General features: G+C 37.4%; 3 non-coding genes across 3 annotated transcripts; all 3 read left to right on the top strand.

The window, feature by feature from the left end:
• The first annotated feature begins 2,768 nt into the window (after positions 1 to 2,768).
• LOC135730919 (U1 spliceosomal RNA) lies at positions 2,769 to 2,932 on the top strand. The gene has a single exon (XR_010526130.1). It is a non-coding gene; the product is annotated as a U1 spliceosomal RNA (small nuclear RNA).
• A 3,474-nt stretch (positions 2,933 to 6,406) lies between these two features.
• Positions 6,407 to 6,570, top strand: LOC135730915 (U1 spliceosomal RNA). Its single transcript, XR_010526127.1, has one exon. It is a non-coding gene; the product is annotated as a U1 spliceosomal RNA (small nuclear RNA).
• Positions 6,571 to 7,626: 1,056 nt separating this feature from the next.
• Positions 7,627 to 7,817, top strand: LOC135730927 (U2 spliceosomal RNA). The gene has a single exon (XR_010526138.1). It is a non-coding gene; the product is annotated as a U2 spliceosomal RNA (small nuclear RNA).
• Positions 7,818 to 9,497: the final 1,680 nt, after the last annotated feature.

Here is a 9,497-nt window from a genome sequence, read left to right as displayed (position 1 = left end):
GTTTTGTTACAATCCTGGCTGATCCTCCCCGATCAACGCAATCCTCCATTCGGGGAGTGGGAAGGAGTCAGGTGTCGTTACCGCGTTCACTTTGCCTTGTTTAAATCCTTGAGCATTGCTATATAGTTTTTATCTTGTTTTTCAGTTTAAATATAAAAAATTGCATTCAGACACATTTGGTAGAAAAGCAAAACAGCAAGTCTTGTTTTCTAAAACAAATTCCAAAATTGTGTAAATGCTTAAAACAAGCTAAATATTTGGCAGTGGGCTAAGAAAAATTTACTCATTTCAAATAGAAAACAAGTCATTTTGTTTCTCCAGTAAATTCATCTTCATCTGAGAATTGTTGTATATGTGGGACTTTTGTGGGAAAATTGTTGCAAATATTGCATTGTTAATATGGAAAAATAAATGAATCATTTAAATTTTTTAATAAATAAATAAATTAATTGCACTAAGCCATATCACAATATCAATCACAATAACATGCAGCCCTTATGTGAGAGACATAGAAACAAAACTTACTCTGGTAAAACCCTCTGCTTATGTCCATTGCTACTACATCCCAAAAGTCTTCTATGTCAACATGACCATCATAGGTTGCAGCTGGAGACTGAATTTCACTCACTGTGATATAAAGAAACTTAATTCAAAGCCAGTTATGGGAAATATTAATTAATACCAGAAACATAAAACTATAATAGGAACCAATGCAACTACAAAAACTTACCCGGGATGCTGAACACTACTTTTTTATGAAGGTCCATAATCACAGTAGATGGATTGTATCCACAGGACACGCAGGAGTAAATGTAGTCTAAATCACATAAGGCTTCAAAGTGAAGATGGGCCTGCATGATTAGGTCACCTTTGGGCAAGGACTCTTCCTCTGTGGCTTCAATTGTTTGCACTACCCTACTTACAGCTGTGTGATTCTGGAAGGACAACAGAAAGGAGGAGAGGAAATGGTTAAAGTTGAGGGCTCTTATTTTTAAGTTCTAGTCATTTAAAGCCCAAGCGAGTATCAGTCTTATCGAAGTCAGAGGAGGGAGACTGAGGGCGCACTCACATTATCCAAACCAAATCATGCCCCAGCGCGATTGTCACCCCTCCCTACTCCCCCAGGTGCCCGCACTCACACTGTACTTTTTAACGATCTGAGTCCGGGCGCGCTTTCGTCATTAAGATGCGATTGTTTTGAAAAAAGCAGGAAGTAAAGCTCTCTCTTAACACTGGAACCCACCATAATGATAAGTCTGTGTTTTTCATTCGGAGTCATTTGGTGCGCGATTACAGCCAGCCCTCTCACATGTCATCATATTGCTTAGTTGATCTGTCACGTGTGCAGCTCGAACATTCACATAACCCTGCTGCACGCATCAAAAGGTTTTTACGGAGGCAGATGAAGGTGAGTGGTTGCGCAACTGACGTCTTCACCTTTTGAATCGCGCTCAGGCGCGAATGCGCTCACACCACAGCCTTCCGCGCCTGAGCCCAAGTGAACCGCGCTCCGGCGCCCACCTCTGCAACCCGGCCGCGGCGCGATTAATCAATCTGCGCCCGGGTACGGATCAGAGCGATCACACTAGTCAATCAAACCAGGCTTTGGGGGTCAAACGCGCCCGAGCGCGGTTTGGTTTGGATAGTGTGAGTGCGCCCTGAGGTTGCTCCTGCTGGAAAAAAAATAAGTGAGATAAAAACAATAATATCAAAAGTGGTACACAAGGAACATAAATGATGACAATGCCAAAACAGAGATGAAATGATTTATGTCTGTCACGCAAGCACTTTCAAACATCAAAAACGACATTAATCTACACTAAAGCCACAGTCAACCTTCTTGAACAAAACGCCCATAAAAAATGTCACACTAAAATATTACCATAGGAGAACCACTAAGGCAACGTTTGATGAGAAAATGGCTCTTTGCTCAGTTACTAAACAGCTTCAGAATTTTGACTTATTCACATTGTTTACTCTGCAGACAGAGTTCAGCCTAAGTTTCTGTGTGTTGTTCCATTGTGTGAGTTGGTGGCCATTTGCTTATGCAAGTTTGTGAACCTATTTCTATGATAATGAAATGGTCTGAGTGAGACGGTGGGTGAGATTGGAATGTTGATGGGATTGAGGGTTGGTAAACTGAAGGATTGGGAGTGGCAGGGTTACTTCCTTTCAATGCTTTGTTTAAAGTTGAATGCTTTGTTTTCCATTTAGGGGACTGCCCCCTAAAATGTGTATAAATGCAATGTAGGGCTCTACTGTAAGTCAGGCTTGGTGACTGCAGCACCTGAGCTCTTTGCTCTGATTTTGGTGATCACTTTTTGCAGTAAAGACTACTGCTCGAGTCTCCTGGTCTTCCCTAAAAATGGTTTCAAACAGTACGAGTTGTTTTTGAATCATATCGCCTTGTTGAAACTGATGTTCCCTAAAGAACAATAACATCCCTTCAAGAATTCAAGTCAAATCTTAAAACATATCTCTTTGCACAGTACTACCAGTCATAATGTGTGTCTTCTAATTCTTCTGCTTTCTGTGTGTATATAAATACTTGAACTCCTGCAATGTGCAACTGCTATTGCTTCTGTTTTGGTCTGTAGCAAATGACTACTACCCATTTCTATGTTCTATTTAAGTGTTTAATGTTTGCTGTATTCTAACTGTCTTTGTAAAGCGTCCTTGAGCATTGGAAAGGTGTTATAGAAAATAAACGTATTATTATTATTATTATTATTATTATTATTAAAGTGACTCCCCTTCAGGGTCGATGTATACTTACCTGGCAGGGGAGACACCATGATCATGAAGGTGGTTCACCCAGGCCTAGGCTTAGCCATTGCACTCCGGCTGTGTTGACCCCTGCGAATTCCCCAAATGTGGGAATCTCCACTGCATAATTTGTGGTAGTGGGGGACTGCGTTCGCGCTCTCCCCTGATTTTGTTGTTTTAAATACAGATTTGATTTTTTCCCAAGCTCTTTCAGCTCATGAATTCTGTTGATAGAAGATTTTATTTTTAACAAACAATGTTTGTTATTTATAATTTATTTAGTGTATTTAGATTCTTCATTGTCATAAAACACAGGCTGCCCCAAAAACTTCCGCTTTGAAGCTTTAGTTTAATTCACAATTACTAAATAATATGTAGTTTTCTTGTAAATGAGTTTATTTATCTTTATGAATTCTTTAAATTTTGCACATGAAAATAGTTGTTTGGTTGCAAAACATGTTTATGTTATCATGTTAGTATTTTGTTTTATGGTGCTACTTAGCTGTACCAACTTCTGTTGAATTGATATTAATTGGAATGCACAACAAACGAAAAAAAAAATTAAAATTTAAAATAAAGAATAAAAAATTTAAAAAACTGCTATCTCATTTTGCAACGAAACTCTTATCTCAGTTCAGTCATTGAATGTGGTGTTTATTTCCTTATTTTTTGTATTTTTTATTTATTTTTTTAACATTGACAGATAACTTCACATGAATCCACTTTTGAAGTCCTAAATTTTAGATTACCTTTATAGATGACACAAAAGATAATTCGGTAACATTTATTTTACAATGTCTTTGTTACACATGCTACATGTAATTTTTATAGTAATAACAGTTAATTATGCATAATTACATGCAACTAACCCTAAACCAAACCTTAACCCATCATTTCATGGACATGGCTAATGCACATCATATTCATATAGAATTAAAAAGCAATGTTCATTATGAGCACACAAACTTTTTGGACACTACAGTCTTTATACAGAGACAACTATTTGGGCAGAAACTTTAAACAATAATGTTTTTTAAGCCCACGGATGTACATTGTTTCCTACATAAAACAAGTTATCATCCCAAACATACATTTAAAGGCCTTATTAAATCTCAGCTAATTAGATTTTATAGGATTTGCTCACAGGAACAACATTTTAATGAAGCCACACAAATTCTCTTCACTGCTTTGAGACCGAGGGGATATACTAAGAGATTTCTCCGGAGTATCAAAGCAGTTGCGTTGCAGGAATTGAGGCAGGGAAAGGGTGAACCAGTGGAGCCAGATCCTGGGGATTTCATCCCATTAATCACAATATTCTCTGAAAAAACTAAGGGATTGAATGTCAAGATCAAAAATAATTTTGAGTATGTTAAACAGAGTGTTGGAGAGTTGGAACCTTTTTTAAAAATCATATCTGCATATAGGAGAAATCCTAATCTCAAAGACATCTTAGTGAAGTCCACGCTTAGGCCTGGATCGTAAACAAGCTCCCTCTGTGGCTGCTTATTTTCAATCTGTAAAGTATGTTAGATCAGGGGACAGGGGTTGCCCTGTAAAACAACACATTTCTCTATATACTACAAATGTTGTATATATGATCACCTGTAGGCATTGTAACAGAAGGTATGTAGGCGAGATGAAACACAGTATTATGGTAAGATTAAAGCAACACTTGTATACAATTAACAAACAAACACTAGATACCCATCTGGTCGTACATTTTAGCACACGAGACACAACATTTGATCATAACTGGGTTGGAGACGGACCTCTGGTGGACAGACGCACATAGAAGGAAAAGGGGGTATATTTGGATAGAAAGGTTAAAGACATGGACACCGGAGGGATTTAATCAGATGAGGAAACTGGGTATAGTAAAATGTTTTAATTGTCGGTCCCTAAAAACTAAACATCTACTATGACGGGTATTTCATTCATGCTTTGGGTCTAGAAAGGTGGTCTAACCCCTGACCTTTTCCAAATCCTAACCCCAACATCAGGCCTCTTTTTCTCTAATCCCAATCTCCTCAAACCTAAACGCCTATGATGTGTATTTTATCCGTATTTTGCATGTTTTGGGTCTAGAAAGATGGTCTAACCCCTTACCTTGCCCAAATTCTAACCCCAATATCAAGCCTTTTTATAAAGACCCTAACCCCAGTCTCCTCGGACCCAAAATCGTTTAACCCTAAATATCCTAATTAATAGGATAATTTGCCTCTTAAAACCTTAATATACCATGTGTATAAACTGAATGTGGGATCAACTTAAAAACTCATACAAATTAAGCTCTTCCGTAAAGTTCATGATTAGGTCTTTTATAATTTGATTTGATTTTCTATTTAATGTGTGCAAATGCATGTTTTGACTTTGTATAAAATTTGTGATACACTGATTTGGATTTATTTTGTTTAAACACTTAATTATAAATTAGTATTTATTGAGCACTTTGTGACAAGCTATTTCATGAAGATCGATGGAGCTGATAGTTAGAACAGTATTGAGCATGTGGGTCCATGACATTATTTGTAGGTATGTTATATGGTGATAGAATTAGAAAAATTGGCAAACTGAAGATTTGAGTTTTGGTTTTGGAGATAGGGTTTAGAAGTTCTTGAAATTATTACACCACCTGGTGGAGTATTGAGTAATATGTAAATGTGTCTCTTTTCAGGGTTTTTTATGTGTAAATTTGAATGAATGAATAAATATTTAAATATATAGATATTCTAGTATAAACAGTCTTACTTTGGGAGGGGTGAACCGATGAAACTACAAATAGTACAGTGGTTAGTCCCCATCGAGTATCAGCAGGAGGACCAGGGTTCGAGTCCCATAGGGACAAAAAGAAAAAAAACTATTTTTTGATTACAAGTATCGATTAGGCTGGGAGAGACATTGGGTGCTGAACTGGTCACAGGTGGGGCTATACCATCAGTGGTGAAGGCCGATTAAGACTGAAGTACCACCTTGGGCGTCACGCGAGGTGGGCAGGCCTGCTTGTGACTGAATGTGTGTTGGTGCCTTTGTGTCTCTCTCTATAGCCTCGGTGATATATATATATATATATATATATATATATATATATATATATATATATATATATATATATATATATATATATATATATATATATATATATTAAAAAACTAGAGCATGTGCCAGTGTCAAAAAATGATTATTTAATCTTTCTTTCATAAAACTAACCTTTTGCCTTCATCTAACCCCAACCCAATAGTAAGTACGTGTTGTTAATGATTATTACTTAGTACTTAAAAGTATAATTAACAGTGATACCGTAAAATAAAGTGTGACCGATAATTCTAATAGTCAGTCAGTTTATGTAATAGTTTTAAACTAATGTAAGCATATGGCCTAAGTTATTGTGACTTCCCCCTAAAATGTGTATAAATGCAATGTAGGGCTCTACTGTAAGTCAGACTTGGTGATTGCAGCGCTTGAGCTCTATGCTCTGATTTGAAGATCACTTTCTGCAGTAAAGACTACTGCTCAAGAAAATCCAAGTTTCCTGGTCTTCACTAAAAAAGTTTCCAACAGTAGGAGTTTTGTTATCATATCGCCTTATCGAAACTGATGTTCCCTAAAGTGACTCCCCTTCAGGGTCGATGTACAACTCATACTTACCTGGCAGGGGAGACACCATGATCATCAAGGTGGTTCACCCAGAGCGAGGCTCAGCCATTGCACTCCGGCTGTGCTGACCTTTGCGAATTCCCCAAATGTGGGAATCTCGACTGCATAATTTGTGGTAGTGGGGGACTGCGTTCGCGCTCTCCCCTGATTTTGTTGTTTAAGTAAAGATTTGATTTCTTCAAAAGCTCTTTCAGCTCATGAAATCTGTGGTTTTGAAGATTTTGTTTCTAACAAACAATGTTTGTTCATTGTAATATTATTAAGGGTAGTTAGATTCTTTATTTTTGTAAAACACAGGCTGCCACTAAACCCCCACTTTAAAGCTTTAGTTTAGTTCGCAATTATTAAATTAATCTGTAGTTTTCTTGTAAATGAGTATATTTATCTTTATGAATTCTTTAAATTTTGCACATGAAAATAGTTTCAGTAGTTTAATGTGTAGAATTGTACATTGGTTTGACCAATAAATGGTTTAGATTATTAGGTTCGTTTATTTCCTTTTTTTTTTTTTTTAAGATAACTTCACATAGCAACATGAATCCACTTTTAAAGTCATACATTTTAGATTACCTTTATAGATGACACAAAAGATAATTCTAATAGTCAGTCAGCTTATGTAATTGTTTTAAACTTATGTAAGCATATGGCATAAAAAAACATTGCTAAATCCAAATTAACTGAATTTCACTGTATTAACAGACAAAACTTATTTTAAAATTTTAATTGCATGCCATTACATACCATTCAATTAATTGAAATTTCTTAAACTAACTTAGTTGGTTAGTATTGCATTGGCCAGCTAAGTTGATTGAAAACTAGGTTTTATTGCAATTGCTTATTTGTCCATTTGCTATTGTCTTGATGCATTGTATCACTACTCTATTATAAGTGTTTCCTCCTTCTTGGAAATGTTTTGTGATGACTTTAGGTAAATTTTGGAACACTGGAAGAATTGTCTGTATTTGGAGAATCATTGTCACATTAGTGTCCATACAGCCTTCTAGTCTTTATTAAAGCAACTTCTGGCATTTTTAAACTTAAATGTATCTTCCAAGTGTTAATAGGAAAGTCTAGATCACGCGTGATCACATTTTGTGAAATAATAATTTAAGATGGAAATAATGGAAAATAGTAATAGTACCATACCGTCCTTCTATTTACGGTTTCAAAGAATGTGGTCCCTACTTCGGACCATTTGTGGGTATCGCTTCTCGGCCTTTTGGCTAAGATCAAGTGTAGTATCTGTTCTTATCAGTTTAATATCTGATACGTCCCCTACCCGGGGACCATATATTAAATTGATTTTTGGAATTGGGAGATGGAATAGGGGCTTGCTCCGTCCACTCCATGCATCGACCCGGTATTGCAGTACTTCTGGGAACGGTGCACCCCCCTAATGTGGTGAAAAGTAGAGCTGCTATGTTGCATGGAGATTTTTCAAGCACTTGGGTCTATCGCCTGCAATTAAAGTATTAAATAGTATAGGTTGCCTATAGGTTGATACATCTCCTTGAAGTCACTGGAAAATGCACTCCAGTTGACAACACCTATTGGAAGAAAGTGATTAAAAGTATGGATACACTGATGCCACTTTTTCCATCTCCGATCGGATTCCGATACCAGGATTCGATACTACTGTATTTTTCTTGAACAATTTAAAATTGCACACCCACAATGTTAAATATAGTGCCTTCTGCTAAATCTAGTATAATTTTAAATGTAAAAACCAATCATTTAAAATGTTTTACAAGTTACAAGAACATTGAATGGTAAATGGACTGCATTTATATAGCGCTTTTAATAGACCTATGGCCATCCAAAGTGTTTTACAATTAGCCTCACATTCACCCATTCCCTCACGCATTCATACACCGACGGCGGTGTCAGCCATGGAAGGCACCAGCCACAAGAACATTAGTATTTATTAATCATGGCAGTGTTTAGGAGAAAATAAAACTTATTTGATCAAATAAGTATGCTAAATATATCTTCCTTAATTGCGCAAAAATGTCACACAGTAAAACATTTTTAGTGTGCAGATGTGCTTCCTGGGTGCAGCATTAAGGGGCTGTGTACACCAAAACTTTTAAACGCGTCTGAAAACGCCTTGAGGACGCCGAATGCCAGCTGTTTTTCAGCTGAGTGCCAGCTTTCATCAGCTGAGCGCTTTGATAGCTGTGATACTTCAGCTGCGAGCCGGTTGGTTGCTGTGGTAATGTCCCGCCCCTGCTCCACTGTGATTGGGCGGCCGTGTGAGAACTGACATTGACGAGCTGAGCTTTTCTCCCAAAGTTGAATCTCTTTCAACTCTAGACTCTGAGCGCCGAGCGCGTGAAAACCGCCGAGCGCCGGTTTTCAGCGCGGAAAAAACCCGCTCGCTGCTGGCTTATTTGAAAAACGCCGAGCTTCCATTGGAAACAATTGAAAACATGCGCCGGCCGCGGGCGTAAAAGTTTTGGTGTACACAACCCCTTAATGCACATTGGAATCCTGGCTCCGCAACGGAAAATTAAGTTCATAACTGTTAAAACACAAAGAGAATAGATGCATCCATCCAACAGCTTACTGAGACTTTATAAAATCAGATCTTTAAAATAGCCTACAGTTATATTGTGTGTGCGTGTGTAAATGACGCGTTTCATCAGTTCGCTTCAACAGTGCATTAACCCTGTTGTAAGTACAGAGTTTCCGTGAACTTAAAAATCTTTAAATGTGCGCTTGTTCCTTCACATGAAGCTATCGAGTGTAATAATCTCTTGTCAGTAACAACCATGGGTAACGTGCAGTATCAGAATGGATTGGTCCTGTTAGTCCGATATCCCATCAGCAATATCACTGACAACTGCAAGGCAGGCATTCAAAATCTGTAATAATTTGAGAGAAACCAATTTTAATATTTGCTCATCACAAAACAAAAGCATGATTGTGCATGTGCTGATACTCGCAGTTCCTTCAACATTATTTAGATGTCCCAAGGTAATAAAATCCGATCTAGTTGTTTTTAGGGCTGGGCGGTATGACAGTATATTCCGTTACCGCGGAATAAAATGTCAGACGTAACAGATTTTTCTATT

This window comes from Paramisgurnus dabryanus, chromosome 2, assembly GCF_030506205.2.
Source record: "Paramisgurnus dabryanus chromosome 2, PD_genome_1.1, whole genome shotgun sequence".
Lineage (NCBI taxonomy): Eukaryota > Metazoa > Chordata > Actinopteri > Cypriniformes > Cobitidae > Paramisgurnus > Paramisgurnus dabryanus.
This window is presented reverse-complemented; position numbering and strand designations above follow the sequence as displayed.